Source organism: Patella vulgata, chromosome 2, assembly GCF_932274485.2.
Source record: "Patella vulgata chromosome 2, xgPatVulg1.2, whole genome shotgun sequence".
In the NCBI taxonomy this organism is placed as follows: Eukaryota; Metazoa; Mollusca; class Gastropoda; family Patellidae; genus Patella; species Patella vulgata.
The window spans coordinates 88,777,333-88,794,465 of record NC_065880.2 but is presented as its reverse complement, the minus strand read 5'-3'; the positions used below and the strand labels follow the sequence as shown (position 1 = coordinate 88,794,465).

General features: G+C 40.7%; 1 protein-coding gene across 2 annotated transcripts in view; it reads left to right on the top strand.

Annotated features, from left to right (window-relative positions):
* The window catches only part of LOC126810070 (sodium-coupled monocarboxylate transporter 1), a 40,164-nt gene continuing 23,031 nt past the window's right edge, over positions 1-17,133 (top strand). The window contains exon 1 of one of the 2 annotated variants that reach the window (XM_050535027.2): positions 1-223. The gene's annotated coding sequence lies outside the window, so the exon portion shown is untranslated. The remainder of the gene's footprint in view (positions 224-17,133) is intronic. The other variant, XM_050535026.2, reaches the window with a different exon arrangement.

Below are 17,133 nucleotides of genomic sequence, written 5' to 3'. Positions count from 1 at the left end.
TATAACCGACTGTTAATAGACTGAAAACGCGAACAGTTATGGGGTGTCGAGTTTCACAGGGTTAAAATATTTGCGGCAACTGACTGCGAGAAGTTGTAAGTTTATTTGTGGTGTTATCAAGAAAGAGAGTCAACACACACACAAACACACACGCGTGAACTTCTGTTGTCGAATTCAAAACTCAAAGAAAACAAATTACGGAGAAAAAAGCAAACGAATTGAGGTAAGTTTTTGTAGAATTTTTATTCAAATTAATCTTTGCAATAACTTTTGTGTGGACTTAATTTGAAAATCAAAAATTAATTTTATTTTATCCGAGAGTTTATAAGTGCACATCGTAACAACACGCATACTCAATTGGTGTCCATTCCTTATAGCCTTGAAATCAAATCAAATCAAATGGGGTTAAAATCATACTTTTCTGGACCGACTGGGCTAATAAAGATGGGCATGGGTCATACATTATACTATGAAGGAAATTTTGCCCGGACAGCAGCGCTATGATTTCGAACTGTTAGTGGTTCTTTTGCCTGCACGTCAACGTGTACATGGGGGTCCAGTTTTTCGTTCTACCGGAACGACTATATACTAGATGGACCCTTCCCCGTCCTCCCGTTCTGCACCACTGAAAAGGCGAAACCATGCTGGAAGGCCTCGGGGAATTTTCTCGACCAACATCGGAATCGAACCCTAGACAGCCCTGGTAAAAGTGGGTCACCGCTATTCCCTTGTTGCTTTGAACAAGAGACATCACCATTCAGGACAAATAAGGCACGTGCCCAAAGGCCAGCCCAAATTCCAGGCCACACACAAAAAAAGTCCTGAATTTTTTGTAATAAATTTTCTGTTCTTAAATTTAACTTTCTTCCTTTTATCGGTGAACCCAAATTACTGAGTTTTCAGGCCACATATCGAAATGTGGCTTAGGGCTAGCAGAGCCTTAAAGATACATTATTCCATTTTTAAATTAAATTAAAATATGACTGAACCGTTCTAATCTATTTAATATCGGAGAAATCCCATGACACGGCCGGAGAGTTGATTATGGTCTGACTAAGTTAATTAATGTCTAATTAATAATTTAGATAACACTTCAGGTCAAAACAAAGACCTGCAATAGGCAGATTTAGCGCTTGCATAATGTATGTTTAATCCAGTACGTGTTGTATTATACAATATAACGTAATATTGTGTACTTGTTGGATAGTGCGGGGTGATATAGGTGCAACACATAAAATCCCTCAACAAAAGCTTGACAGGGTTGTAAAAAGTAATAGTTACATTTTATCAATAGGCATTGTTAAATATATATATATTTCAATTGCTTAAAGGCTCAATACCACTCTTGTTGTAACTGAATAATATGTCCCAATCTTTATTCTGGTCAACAAATTGTACTATTTTACAATATTCCAATTAATTGATGATACAAATTTCATCTTAACACACCTAATTTAAAAAATTGGAAAAATTCAACTAAATGGTTTGAAAAACCTGACGTAAAGCTTTTCAAATGTGACTTGGATTTAAAAATATTTTTGAACCCTTTGGACAAGTAAAATAGGATTTAATGGATAATTTACACAACAGGTAGGACACTAACACATCTAGTACTTAGGATAAGGCTATTTTTTTATTTTCTGGGGCTGTCACTGTCATGCCAGCAAGAGTGTTATTGTCCCTTTAAGCTTAAAGTAGCTAAGTCTCTAACTCAATATCATCTAAAATTTTCAAAATTAAAAACACGAATTGTTTGTCAATTTAAATCAATATTGATGTTGTGCTCTTACCAGGAAAAGATGGGCGTCTGATATCCAATATTTAAGACAAAATAAACATTTTACCATTGGTACACGAATCGTGTACCATAATGCGTTTAAGCGCTATTTGTAATAATGGACTCGAAAAACGAGGCTAGACATATTCCACAAGTCATGTCAAACGGTGACGACATATACCTATCTGGAGAGCATGCGCAATAAATACTATCTGTGTAGACTGAAATAACCAGACGCTAGAGATTGCCATTCGATTGAGACTTCTGGCGTATTTCGTCGAACATAATTGATTAGAAATTAAAGTAAAAACAGATTATATACATTCATATTACAGTATTATATGCGTTGCTACTCATTTGTGTCGATTTCGGAGGGCCTGAAAAGGACAGCTGTCTAGTCGTTCGGATGGGACGAAAAACCGAGGTCCCGTGTACACATTGGCGTGCACGTAAAAGATCCCTTGGCAGTTGGAATTCGATATAAGAGTAGGTCGTAGCGCCGCTGCCCGGGAAAAATTTCCCTCATAGCACACTGCATGACATATGCCCGTCTTCATTAGCCCAGGTTAGGAGCAGAACAGTAGGACGTTAAACCCCATTTCATTTCATTTTGTGTCGATTTCTAGGTGCAAAATATTAGAGATTTAGCCCCTTTAACAGGCAACATTTCTAAACCGATTGATGACAACAAATCATTGTGCTGCATGGCTTACATCGATTCATTGCCCCTTTAAACTGTGATAATAAAATATATTGCGCAGGTGTGGATCGATTTAAACATACATTATGCAAGAGCTAAATCTACCTATTGCAGGTCTTTCTTTAGGCCTGAAATGTTTTCTAAATTATTAATTAGACATTAATTAACTTATCTAGACCATAATCAACTCTCGATGTCATCGCTAGCCTGCGATATTAACTGGATTTGAATACATTCTGTCAACGTCAAAATGGATAATCTAGGCTTTGCTTTTTATCGTACCGACTTTAGTAATGATGATCGAGGCTAGGCCTAAAATTCAATCGCTTATATATCGGTTTAGAGTGGAGCGATATGACTGAAATTTTCAGCATGTTCTCTTTACGTTAGGGGGGGTTGGATGGCTGAATGGTTAGCGTGCGCGCGCTGTATCATAAAGTCTGTCATTGAGTCGACTGGCGTGGTTTCGAATCCCCGGTTGTACGTGGCAAGGAGTAGGGTCGCCTGTCCAACCTCGTGGGTTTTCTCCGGGGCCTCCGGTTTCCTCCCACTGCTAAAGACCCCTGCGCGCAAGCGAATTATGTAAATAAAAATTAAACCATATGTTAGTCCCGAAATGACCTAGTTTGTGTCGAGTGGACGTTAAACCCCATCTCTCTCTCTCTCTTTACGTTATCTATGTTTTAACCGTTATATCGAAAACTGTCAGCTCTTTTTCTCATATCCCATAATGTCCCTTTAAAGTTTATCTTGCCAACGAGTACCATGATCATTATGTTCAGGTAAGGGTGACCCGTACAGCGGCGTTTCCAACTACGTGAACCTTCTAAACGAGACCTTGAATTTACGTCTCAACAGAAGGACTAGGCGCTCTTCCTTGTCAGGGTCCTCCATTGACAAGGAGACCCCAGGATTGGAGACCCTGACAAGGAGACCCCAGTATGAAAATCCTGAGTAACTTTCTCGACCAATATCAAGATGAGAGGGAGAGAGAGAGAGAGAGAGAGAGAGAGAGAGGGAGAGAGAGAGAGGGGGAGATAGAGAGAGATTCTATTTCAATTATTACAATAATTCGCTAGCTGTGGGAGGAAAGCGGACAAACCCCACGAGGCTGGACAGGCAACCCTATTGTCACGTACAATCGGGGAATGGCATCAAGACCAAACACTGTATTACTCAATGATCCACCGTGGCTTCCCATTTCGATAGCTATGGTTATTCAGTTCCAACTATCATCTGCTTAATCATACGATATGATGGGTATCATTGACTTTCTCAGACCCCTTGGAATTTCTCGTGGTGTTCCACAGGGCAACATCCCGGGCCCTTTGTTGTTCCCCTGTTATGTGAATGACATGATTATTAGCATACCTGCCACTTGTGCTGACGACAGTGCCATCCTGTTTTCTCATTCAACTCCTGACATGGAATCTGTAAAACTTAGTGAAGCCATAAAGGCTTGTTCAGATTGGTTCGAAGACAATAAATTATCCCTTCGTTTAGGTAAAACTGAATGTATGTTATTTGGTCCAAGCAGAAAACTAAAGAAAACCAGTAGTTTTGAAATAATGTGTAATGATCATGTCATTCAAGTAACAGATAGTGTACAATATTTGGGTCTATATATTGATCATTATCAAAACGGTCAATACCAGATGGAAATTTGTACTTAGTAACTTAGATATAACAAGTCTTTAACAAAGTCTACTAGGAAATTATTAAACAATGCTCTTAGTCAATTCCACTTAGACTACGCATGCTCAACTCGGTTCTCAGACTTAAACAAGAAGCGGAAGAACAAACCGCATATTATTCAACAAAAAAATACCCGATTCATACACGACTCCAGCGATTCAGTTACTTCAAATTTTGTATAAAGATCTAAATAGTTTAAATCTAGAAAATAGAGTCAAACAACTGAAATTGAACCATGTTCACAAAAGTTTTCATAGTGGGTCTCCGGTGTACATGAAAGCCAATTTTCGCTTAGTCAGGGATGCTCATCTATATAGTACTAGATCAAGTATTTATAATTATTATGTTGTACCAAAATGTAAAAATAATACCCAATATTCAGCTGTTTACTATTCAATGATTCAGGCCTTAAATGAACTCCCAAACCAACTTAAATCAATAGAGAACATTGTCACTTTAAAGAAAAATGTTAAACAAAACTTGCTAACAAAACAAACACGTGTCTTAGTTTGTTTATATATGTATACTCTAATGTCTTTCATACCTCTTTGTACTTCACATCCCTTATGGTGTACACACATTTCACTATTTATTGTCATATTCACTCTTCAGCTTTTATGATGACATGGCCCGATCCTCCTCCAAGGACTCCATTGGAAATAAACCTAGTTTTAATTTAAGCAGGGTTTTTTTTATCTTCAAGAGGCTGGTCATTCATGACATCATTACTTTTTCTCTCATCAAAATGGGGTTTAACGTCCACTCAACACAAACTAGGTCATATCGGGACTAACATATGGTTCAATTTTATTTCAATAATTCGCTTGCGCGTAGGGGTCTTTAGCAGTGGAAGGAAACAAGAGGACCAAGAGAAATCCCACGAGGCTGGAAAGACGACCCTACTCCTTGTCACGTACAACCGGGGAATCGAATCTACGCCAGTTGACTCATTGACAGACCTTATGATACAACGCACACGCGCTACCCCCCCCCCCCGGAAAAATAAAATAAATAAATAGACTGACACCTAGTGATATTTCTTTTTGACATGAGAATTCACACCGGGCCCTAAGTTCACAAAACATTGTAGTCTTAATCCAAGAATTTACTTTCAATCACTGTTTATGAGAAATATCTTTGATCCAGAAACACAAAACTTTGCACATAGTTCCTTATTGATGCATTTGATAGAATAAAACAATAAAATTTTTTTTAAAGGGCTATATTATTTTGATTAAATCAAAAAGTTGTGTAACGTTCATATAGATAATTGGGGTTTATTCTCAGCGCAGCTCCTCGCTTGGGCACCTTTCCCAGGAGTTCAAAGTACATGACATGATGTATTACGTATTTAAGAAGGGATACAAATACCTAAAGGGCCGGTCACACAGGCTTCCGCGAGTTGATCACGAGTGTATCGCGAGGAAGAACTGTCAAACGCGAAGTAAGCGCGGTCACAAGTGAATGACACGTGAATGAAACGTGGTGGACTCGCGAATAACAAGTGCGCACACGCGCGAAAAATTTTACACGCGCACGGAGTCCGATTTTATTTTTGAGCAGCACAAAAATTAGGCGCAACGGCCACCGCGTGTCGCACACGTGGTGTAAACGCTGTACAAACGCGGGCCAAACGCGATAACACGTGGTACACTCGCGGATCACAAGTGGACGACAAGTGGTCACTCGCGGGCAAACGCAAAATTTCTTCGTGTGACTGCGTGTGTAGCACTTGTCATCCACTTGTGATCCGCGTGTCTACAGCGTTCCTACCACCTGTGATAGCGTGTGCTCCACGTGTAAAAGGCTTCCTCAGGGATTGTGTCACGAGTCATCCGCGGGCCATTCGCGTGTTTTCGCGTTGAATCGCGATTGAACCACGACTGATTCGCGTGTCGTCCACGACCCAATCTCGTTTGTACCACTAGTTATTTCTGCTATAAAAAGATCGCGTGTGGGCCATTTTTCATCAGTTGTGATCAAGACGTTGAAGAGGCAACATGGATCCGGCGCATCGTAATGCTTTGGTTATGCTGTTCCAGCAACATCAGAACCAGCTACTTCAGGTTCAGCAAGCCCTGGATGTCAGAAGAAGAGTGAGGAGAAGACAAAGAAGAGTCAGAGCCATATGGGTGCGCCAATGGATCAACCGCAGGCCACAGCTGGGGCTGTATGACAGGCTGATGGTGGAGCTGAGGAACGAGGACCCCCGTGCCTTCAAGAACTTTATGAGAATGCCTCCGGTGATGTATGATGAACTGGTGGAAAGGCTGACACCAACACTGACGAAGGAGACAACCAATTGGCGAGCTCCCTTGGACCCAGGCTTAAAGGTGGCCATCACCTTGAGGCACCTTGCATCAGGCTCGAAATACAGGGAGATGCAGTATGGCTGGCGTGTCCCACACAACACCATCCACTGCCATTGGAACCAGGGACACCAGCAGCGGCAGCAGCAGCATGTACACGAGCCGTCACCTTTATGCCCATCTTCTTGGACTGCCTGTTCTTGCTGCCCTGGGGGGGCTCGGGGGTGCTGCTCTCCACCTCCTCGGTAGCAGTTTCAGGCTCCGAGACTTTTGCCTTCGGCCTGGGCCTTGCTTGCCTCTTCATCTTCTTGGGCGTGGAGTTGCCCTTCTTTGATTTCGGTGCCATGATTTTGATCTTTACTCTACGGAATATTGATCGATACTGATCCAGAACACCGGACGCGGCGGCTTTTATACACGCGGGCGGCAAGCGGAGCACAAGTGATCGGCACGTGATTCACACGCGGAGCACATGTGGAGCACAAGTGATACACACGCGCTGCGTGTGACCCCATTTTCTGACCACAAGCGCTCACACACGGAGGACTCGTGGTGGACACGCGATGCACACGCGCGCGTGTGGTCCACTTGTCATTCGCGTGTCCAGCATGTCTGAGACAAATTGGTTGATTTTCACCGCGTGTAGAAAAAATTTGCAAAATTTATAGCAAAATTACACGTGATCAACTCGCGGAAGCCTGTGTGACCGGCCCATAAGTGCGATTTAGATAGTCCTAGTGGCATAGACGTCAGGCTTGACCCTTGTGAGCGCCCTAGCGGTAACCGCCATTATATGACCCATGTGAAATGTATATTATTTCTTTCGATTGTAACAAAAAAAAATCCTACAACTTTATAACAATGTCGTAGATAAGATAAGATAAGTTTTATTGCATGGCAACACCAGCGGGGAGCCGCATACAATTACATAGAATCTGATTAAAACACAGATCCTATTTTGTTTCGTTTTTTATAGTTTAAAATTTTGTTTTACTTGTCTTTACTACACTAGGATCTGGAAGAGTTGTTATATAACCCGCGTTCTGGATAATGTGAGGGATTAGCCAATGAAACGTTCTGTCACCTCGGGTTTTTGGCGTGAGTTGACGGAACTGTGGGTAACCCACTAGAAATATCAACTGGTCAGATCTTCATGAAGTAGAGGCCATCGGAAGCATAAAAAAAGAAACGAAATAAAGATACAGGTACACAAATATAAATAAAATGAAATGAAATGAAGTGGGGTTTAACGTCCTACTGTTCTGCACCGAACTGGGCTGATAAACTTTCTCGGCCAATGCAGGGATCGAAATCCCGACCTCCAGGCTAACGAGCTAGCGTCTTACCCATTTAGTTTATACCCTTGTTTATGTTGTAGACTCTTGTCGACGTTCCAATATAAAGATATTGATGTTTATTTATAGAAATAATCACATTTTGGCTAATATTTTGGACGGACCGGACGACGTAAGCGTATTTTTGCTTGGCAACCTATTTTCATTAAATGTAACAATCAGCACAACCCGTGAAAGATGAATAGTGTTATTGGCGCTACAATGTAATTTTTGTAGTTTTCGGTTGCAATTGACAAGGAGTAGGGTCGCCTGTCCAACCTCGTGGGTTTTCTCTGGGTCCTCCGGTTTCCTCCCACTGCTAAAGACTCCTACGCGGAGGCGAATTATTGAAATAAAATTGAACCGTGTGTTAGTCCCGAAATGACTTAGTTTGAGTCGAGTGGACGTTAACCCCCTCCCCCCCTCTCTCCCCCCCCCCCCCTCTCTCTCTCTCGTGAAAGAGTGCGTGAAAGATGAATAACGTTATTCTGTGTAATTTGTGTTCCCACGTTTTGTTTGCGTGTAATGCGGTCCTTAGGCACTTACTGTTGAGGTCGCGCGAGGTTCCCATGAAAGATGATTGTGACGTTATACCATGGGGGTTGCAAGGTGCCCGCTGCTTACTCTTTATTCAAGAATGCATTCAGTATAGACTTTTATATTATTCTGTACCTGTATATACCCTAATAATATATACATTAGTATATACAGATTGTAAAGATCAAATAGGCTAATATCTTGTACGTATTACACTTATTTATGCAGATCCACGCATGACAACTTTCTTTTCAATATCAAGTAAAATGACTTTATTATTTCTTAGTAGGGCGACATTTTAAATAGGTCATACAGCAGAGCAGACGATAATATTTTAAGATATAAAAGCTTTTATTCTTACCCCCCCCCCCCAGAAAAAAAACAAAACAAAAAAAAAAAAAACAAACGGGAAGGGGTAAGAGACAAACCGAAGGGCATTGGCTTCTCGGCAAGAAGGTCGAATTTGTCAAGCCCGAATCTCATTTTACCACAGGGGTGTATTCAAATTTAGCACTATTTTGTCCAGACTAAATTCGCTGTACTCGATTGATTGAGGCTAGTTTGTTAGCATTTATGGTTGAGTCGGATATTACCTGCCTGTCCCTTGGGTGACCCTTATGTCCCGGGTCTTATAGGCACGCACCTGTTGGACCCGTTTGTTAATCTGCCACAAGAACTAGATCTATGGGTTGTGGTGGGAGGGGCAAACATAATGTTTGTTTTAAGTGTTTTAACATCTGAATGACATGTGATCATAATGTGCCAGCCAATGAAATCTCATAATACAAATAACAGCGTTTCATTAATTAATCTGGTTCATGTGAAATGAAATAAAATGAAATGAAATGGAGTTTAATGTCCTACTGTTCTGCTCCGAACTGGGCTAATGAAGACGGGTATAGGCCATACAGTGTGCTATGAAGGAAATTTTGCCCGGACAGCGGCACTGCGGCCTACTCTTATATCGAATTCCAATTGCCAAGGGTTTTCGTCCCATCCGAACGGCTAGACCGCTGTCCTCTGACAGGCCCTCCGTCCTGCATCACTGACAAGGGGGAACCACGCCGGAAAATCTGGATGAACTTTCTCGGCCAATGCAGGAATCGAACACCTGACCTCCAGGCTAACGAGCCAGCGGCTTAGTAGTAACAGTAGTAGTAGTAGTAGTAGTAGCAGTAGTAGCAGTAGTAGTAGTAGCAGTAGTAGTAGTAGTAGTAGTAGTAGTAGCAGCAGTAGCAGTAGCAGTAGTAGTTGTAGCAGTAGTAGTAGTAGTAGTAGTAGTAGTAGCAGTAGTAGTAGTACTAGTAGTAGTAGTAGTAGCAGTAGTAGTAGTAGCAGTAGTAGTAGTTGTTGTTGTAGTAGTAGCAGCAGCAGCAGTAGTAGTAGTAGTAGCAGTAGTAGTAGTAGTAGTAGCTGCAGCAGCAGTAGTAGTAGTAACAATAATAGTAGAAGTATTGAGTAAAAAATAACGGATGACCTAATTACCTTTAAGTGTATACATCTTTAAACAAGGCATAAATTCTGAGTTAAAAGTAATAAATGACCTAATTGCCTTTGAGGGAATACATCTTTAAACATGCTATTAATATTGAGTTAAAAGTAAGAAGGGAACATAACCTATATTAAACCGTTACAGTTCACCTCATGCTGAGTTCTTCATGTTTTATAAGTTTATTAAATCTACATGTTAATAAGTTTTAACACACAAACAGATTTTATCTGAACTTGTTGAAGACGTTATGAAATAGTTTATGTTAAACTCATTAGACAGGCATACTACCATAGATAAGATAAGATATGATACATTTTAATGCATAAAAAAGCCCACGGGTAGAAATATACAAATACATAAATTACATTAATACAGTACAACAAATAAACATGTAACAAACATAACACTGGTTCAAAGTAGTTTCTGATTAGTACCTTGTATATAATTTGATTACTTGCTTGAGAACAACGAGAGGAACTCGTTAAAACGTAGTGTGAAATAAAATCAGAGATTGGTTTCCATATAAATTTGTGTTTTTATAGTTCAAAGTAGAAGGCGAAATATAATACGATTTGATAGCAGACCCACGCGCAATTAGGAAAATGAAATGAAATGGGGTTTAACGTCCTACTGTTCTGCTCCTATGCTGGCTAATGAAGACGGGCATACGCCATACAGTGTGCTATGAGGGAAATTTTGCCCGGACAGCGGCACTATCGCCTACTCTTATATCGAATTCCAACTGCCACGGGATCTTTTACGTGCATTCCAATGTGTACACGGGACCTCGGTTTTTCGTCTCATCCGAAGGACTAGACAACTGTATCATCGGCCAATGCAGGGATCGAACACCCGACCTCCAGGCTAGCGAGCCAGCGTCTTACCCACTTAGCCATGTGATCCCCCACGCGCAAGGAAAGACATACCCTCAAGGTTGTATTTATCGTACTATGGGCCAGGACCTGATCATGTTGTTGGTAGAAAATCGGTGCAGAATTGTTCAAAGAGAGAGAGAGAGAGAGAAATGGGGTTTAACGTCCACTCGACACAAACTAGGTCATTTCGGGACTAAAATATGGTTTAATTTTATTTCAATAATTCGCTTGCGTGTAGGGGTCTTTAGCAGTGGTAGAAAACCGGAGGACCCGGAGAAAACCCACGAGGTTGGACAGGCGACCCTACTCCTTGTCACGTACAACCGGGGGATCCGAAACCACGCCAGCTGACTCAATGACAGGCTTTATGATACAGCGCGCACGTGCTAACCATTCAGCCATCCAACTCCCCAATTGTTCAAAGAAGAAGCATGCCAATTTTCATGTTGATCGGACTTGAATTGACGTAGCCTTAGGCCTTTTCCGAAGAGCGTCACCCCAAGAACAAGAAGATGGGTAGCGGTTAGTGGCTTGTTCCTGATCCAATAATATGGTAGCTGAGTTAACATAGTAACGGTAGATCAGGCCCGTAGCTAGCGGGGTGGCAAGAGGGATATAGCTGTCTCCCCTGGAAAAAATCGGCGCATCCAATGGATCTAGCCTATTTGATAAGGCCAACTTTAAGTTTGGTTAATGGTCACGAGATGTAAACAAGGCTAGCGCTAAACTCAACTCTAACCCTGAACCTAGCCCTAACATTTACCCTAACCTACAATCTCGCCAACAATCACGTGCCCTAATCTTATTTACATCTCAGCGACCTTGACGAAACTTGAGCTGGCCTTAATAAATAGATTTAGCCCGGGCTGCACGTAGAATAGGCTTTAACAGTTGGAATACGATGTCGATGGTAGGCGGAAACACGGCCCCCGTACATTGGTTTGTATAATGACCGTATTCGTAATCGGGGTGGGGATAGATGGCCAAATGGTTAGCACGTGCGCGCTGAATCATAAGGTCTGTAATTAAGTCAACTGGCGGGATTTCGATTCCTAGGATGAACATGACAGGGTAGTAGGGTCGCCTGTCCAACCCCGTGGGTTTTCTCCGGGTCCTCCGGTTTCCTCCCACTGCTAAAGACCCCTACGCGCAAGCTAATTATTGAAATAAATTTGAACCATGTGTCCCGAAATGACCTAGTCTGTGTCGAGAGGACGTTACCCCCCCCCCCCTCTCTCTCTCTCATTCGTAAAATTTACATTAAAACGATAGACATTTGCCTACAATCCTGACATGCGAATCATATATCAGCAAGTATGTCGTTCAGTAAATAACTAGTTTATTGTGTCGCGTGTTACCCTACTTTTGGTTTGTTTTTTAAACCAGGACTGGTGAGAATTATATGATTGAATTTTTTCTTCTCAACGTCGACAGCCACATACAAACATGTGCCATATTATAGGCTTATATTCTCTCCATGGTAACATTATATTCCTTTGCGGGACTCAGCTGGTGGCCTGGAGAGAGAGAGAGAGAGAGAGAGAGAGAAGAGAGAGAGAGGGGGGATGGTCGTTGGCATTGTGAGGAAATCGAAGGACCCGGAAAATCCCGACGATATTAGGCATGTGATCATATATACCTACGCACTTGTAAGCCTGGGATCGAAGCCACGTCACAAATACTTGATTCCTTGAAAGCTCACCCCTCAGTAATTTAGTTGTTTATATGAGTATTATTCTATTTTTGCCATTTTAATAAATGTCCCACTTCTATTCACATCGGTGTTTGTCATTTAGACAAAACTAGCCTTTCCCGAGTAAGGTAATCAGGGGAGGATTCAGGATTTTCAGAAAAGGGGGGGGGGGGCGTGCTGCCCCCACTTGGGACTGCGAAGCCCGGCCCTCGGTGAGCGGACTGACGGGCAATCAACCAAGGCACCAACCGGCTCATTTCGGAGTAAATTACGACGGGGATCACTACCATTTTTAAGTATTTTTGTTCTCCTCCCCCCCCCCCCCCTGGTTCCGCTCCTGGTAATCGCAAAATATGTATGTATCTATTTCTATGGTTAATTCTTACACATATCTACGTGTACAAAATAATCTGCATAAAGTTTAATTCCAAACACTGGGAAGGAGTGCGTGGGTGGCCGAACGGTTAGCACGTGCGCGCTGTATCATAAGGCCTGTCATTGAGTCAACTGGCGTGGTTTCGGATCCCCGATTGTACGTGACAAGGAGTAGGGTCGTCTGTCCAACCTCGTGGGGTTTCTCCGGGTCCTTTGATTTCCTCCCACTGCTAAAGACCCCTACGCGAAAGCAAATTATTGAAATAAAATTGAACCATATGTTAGTCCCGAAATGACCTAGTTTGTGTCGAGTGGACGTTAAACCCCATCTCTCTCTCTCTCCAAACTTGATAACTTGGCGATAAATTGTTGTCACTAATTTTTAATACCATCTTATTTACACTTGAGTGATTTCCACTGCTCTGAATACAGATAAAGATAAAAAAAAAAAGGGTTATATCAGGTTCTATATTCGTTAATAGGCCACAGGAGAATCTTATATGTTATAAAACATCCATATATTTGTTTTTCTGTAAATTATGTGTGGTGCAGTCCCCTGCACTAATTATTGATGTACAGAAAGAGAAGGTTTAGAGTCCCCTCGGCACAAACTAGGTCATTTCGAGACTAACATTGTACAATTTTATTTCAATTATTGGTTTGCGAGTAGGTGTTTTTAACAGTGGGAGAAATCAGAAAACCGGAGGAACCTATGAGGTTAGACAGGCGACCCTACTCCTTGTCACGTACAATCACGCCGGTTGACTCAATGTACAATTTTATATCAATTATTCGTTTGCGAGTAGGGGTTTTTAACAGTGGGAGAAAACCGGAGGAACCGGAGAATTCCTACGAGGTTAGACAGTACTCCTTGTTACGTACAACTGGGGAATCGACACCACACCAATTGACTCGATGTACAATTTTATTTCAATTATTCGTTTGCGAGTAGGGATTTTTAACAGTAGGAGAAACCCCGAGGGACCGGAGAAAAATTTGGGATCGAACCCGCACCACTTGACTAAATAACAGACATTATAATCTAAATCTTTTAGACGGTTAGTGCTAGATGATAAGGCCAGGTCAATTTTTCGTCATAGATCACGAGATGTAAACATATTATGTAATCCCAACCCTAACCCTATCCTGGATCTAGCCCCAATGCTTACCCTAACCCTAAACTACAATCACGTGCCCTAACCTTACTTACATCTCAGCGACCTTGACAAAATTTTAGCTAACCTTAACAAATAGGTTTAGCCCAAACGGCGCTAATTGTAGACAGCGCATGCCGGCCAAGGATTTCTTATTTTTTATGAGGAGCCACGCTTCTATTCTCTGGGGCTAGACAATTATTTTTATATGCCCACATTGAAATGTGGTCGTATATTGTTGTCGCCCCCGTCCGTCCGTCCGGCGTCCACAATTGCTTGTGGACGCTTTATAGGCTAAAGTTAATATCCGATTGACTTTAAATTTATACACAGTGTTTAAGGTCATGAGACGAAGAAGCCTATTGATTTTTTCCGATAATTACTGCCAGAGTTATGGCCCTTGATCACTTTGAAAAATCTTGTTGACGCTCTAGAGGCTAAAGTTATCATCCGATTGACTTCAGATTGATACACAGAGTTTAAAGTCTTGAGACGAACAAGTATATTGATTATCAATGAATCTTTATGACTTGAACAGCTAAATCCATGATATTAAAAGTTTTGTATACTAAGCGTTAGCATGGGTCAGAACTTTATAAAAGCCAAACAAATTCTAATGGTTTTCTGATAATTACTTAATGAGTTGTTACTCTTAATCAGATTTTAATGTATTATAAATGTTTCATTACCCAAAAAAGTAAAATTATGCGACAACTCTTGTTGACTGCCCGGACGATATAGCTGTTGTGAGCGTATGTTTCGTTGCCTGGCAACCTATCTTTTAATAGGTCAAATGCAACGGAAAGATCTCGGAATCAAGAATTTTCTTCTGACAGAAAGATCTCCAAATTCAAGATATGTCTTTTGACGGAAAGATCTCCAATTCGCCGATACCTCTTTAAGCCAGAGCGACGTTTGGTAAACACGACCTTATAGTTGGCACACCATGTCTATTCTGTCTGAAATCTGGGACAAGTTCGATAACCCAGTGTGATGGATGCATACAAACCCACAATCTATTTATTTTTCTAGTTTTGTATTCAAATGTATATTCCATCCAACATCCATGCTTTGTACTATAGGTACAGTTTCAGATGCATTATGTAAGTGCTAAATCTACCCATTGCAGGTATTTCGTTTGGCCTCAAATGTTATATAAATCATTAAAGATACATTATGGGAGATTAGATAAAGAGCTGGCAGTTCGCACTATGATAGTTAAAAACTAGATAATGTAAAGGGAGTTTGCTGAAAATTTCAGTCATATAAATCCACTCCGAACCGAGATTTTAGCGATTGAATTTTAGGCATAGCTTCGATCATCATTACTAAAGTCGGTACGATAAAAAACATAGTCTGGATTATCCATTTCATGATTAAATCAAGAATGAAACTGGAGCAGCAAATATTATCCTAATCCAGTAAACATCGCAGGCTAGCGTTGACATCGACAGTTGATTATGGTCTGGATAAGTTAATTAATGTTTAATTAATAGTTTAGATAACATTGCAGGCCTAAAGAAAGATCTGCAATAGGCAGATTTAACTCTTGCATAATGTATAGCATATGCCCGTCTTCATTAGCCCAGTAAAGGAGCAAAAGAAGTAGGACGTTAAACCCCATTTCATTTTTTTTTTTTTTTTAGTATGTATACGGTTGAGCTGTAGGCCTACTGCACCGTATATCAGTATAATCTTCACTCTGTTAATGCTATATGTATATTTTTTTATAGGTACAAATAACCTACTTATATAAGCTATATGTATAGTTAATGTAGAATACAGGGTCTGGGTATAATAGTATTAACATGGTACTATAGTACACATATATAGGTATTACATACAGTCAATGGCGGATCCAGGTTACGGCCTATCGAACCCACCTCCCCTCCTAAATAACAATATAAAAATTCATTTATTATTGAGTTTTCTTTTGTTTGGGATGATAGGGGTGGCGGGAAGTTATATTCGCGTCCAGATATGCGTCCGATTGACACCCTGATTTTTCAACATTCTCCCCCCTATCCACCCCCCAACCCCCCGCACCGTCCGCCACCGATAACAGTTATATGACTAGTATGTAAGGTATATACATCTGTAGTATACTATACATACCTAGGTATAATAATACTTATATATGTAAGTTATAATTAGTAACATTTCCATAGGCCGGAGAGGACTGTAGCAACTGCGCAGTGGTCAACCTGTAGTATGAAAGAGTAAATGATGAATAATGGCCGAAGACTGTTGATTTTGTAAATAGAAAGAACAACTGAGGGACGTTACGCCCATAGTTTTTCTTTGTATTTACGTAATGAACAGTCTGAGGCTATTATCAAACTTAAAAAATAGCACCATAGAGATACAAATAATGGATAGTTTTCTCAAAGAACAAGCGACAAAAATAATGGATAGATTCTTAAAACAAAATCCACATGCCCATGAATGCATGTGACAAAACACTCCAATCATATACATATATTGCAAGCATACACAGAAAGTACAAAAAAAAATTCTTTTAGCAAGATATAACACAGTCGAAAATACTAATGATGAGAATATTTGTGATAAGCATTTGGATACTGATTACGGTGATGTACTCGATATGGAAGATAATAACCGCGTAAAAATTGTGATGTTCTTGATATGGGGGATAATAGCCGTCAAAGTTTTGATGGTTTAGATATTTATAATATTCTTAGTACTGTAGTTAATATGGAGGGTATTAGTCGTCTCAATGTTTATTTAAAATTTAATATATGCTCTGATATAAGTGACAGTGACACAGGATCAAAGGCACAAACCAATTCACGAAATTCGAACTCAACCGTCATTATGGGGTAATGGTGATATATTTGAACGGCGTTTAAAATCGGGTAAAAATTGTGACCTGAATAGGTTTCACAAGCTAAAAACTCGTTTTTGTTTGTTCAACCAGGGGCGATAATTCAGGAAATTACGGTCCGATAGGGACTCAGACTAGCAATTATTTGCCCATTGACTTCAATGTTAAATGACTGTAACATCACAGGCCGTAGCTTTTTGCTCAACATTCCGTTGGTTCCAATCTTTATAGACACAATGAGGACAACATTTGGCAATCTCCTCATCATAATTTTGTAGGGGGTTGACCATTTAGATTTTTTGCTACGCGGATTTGAAGTTGACTGGGGTGAAAATCTCACTTCCGAC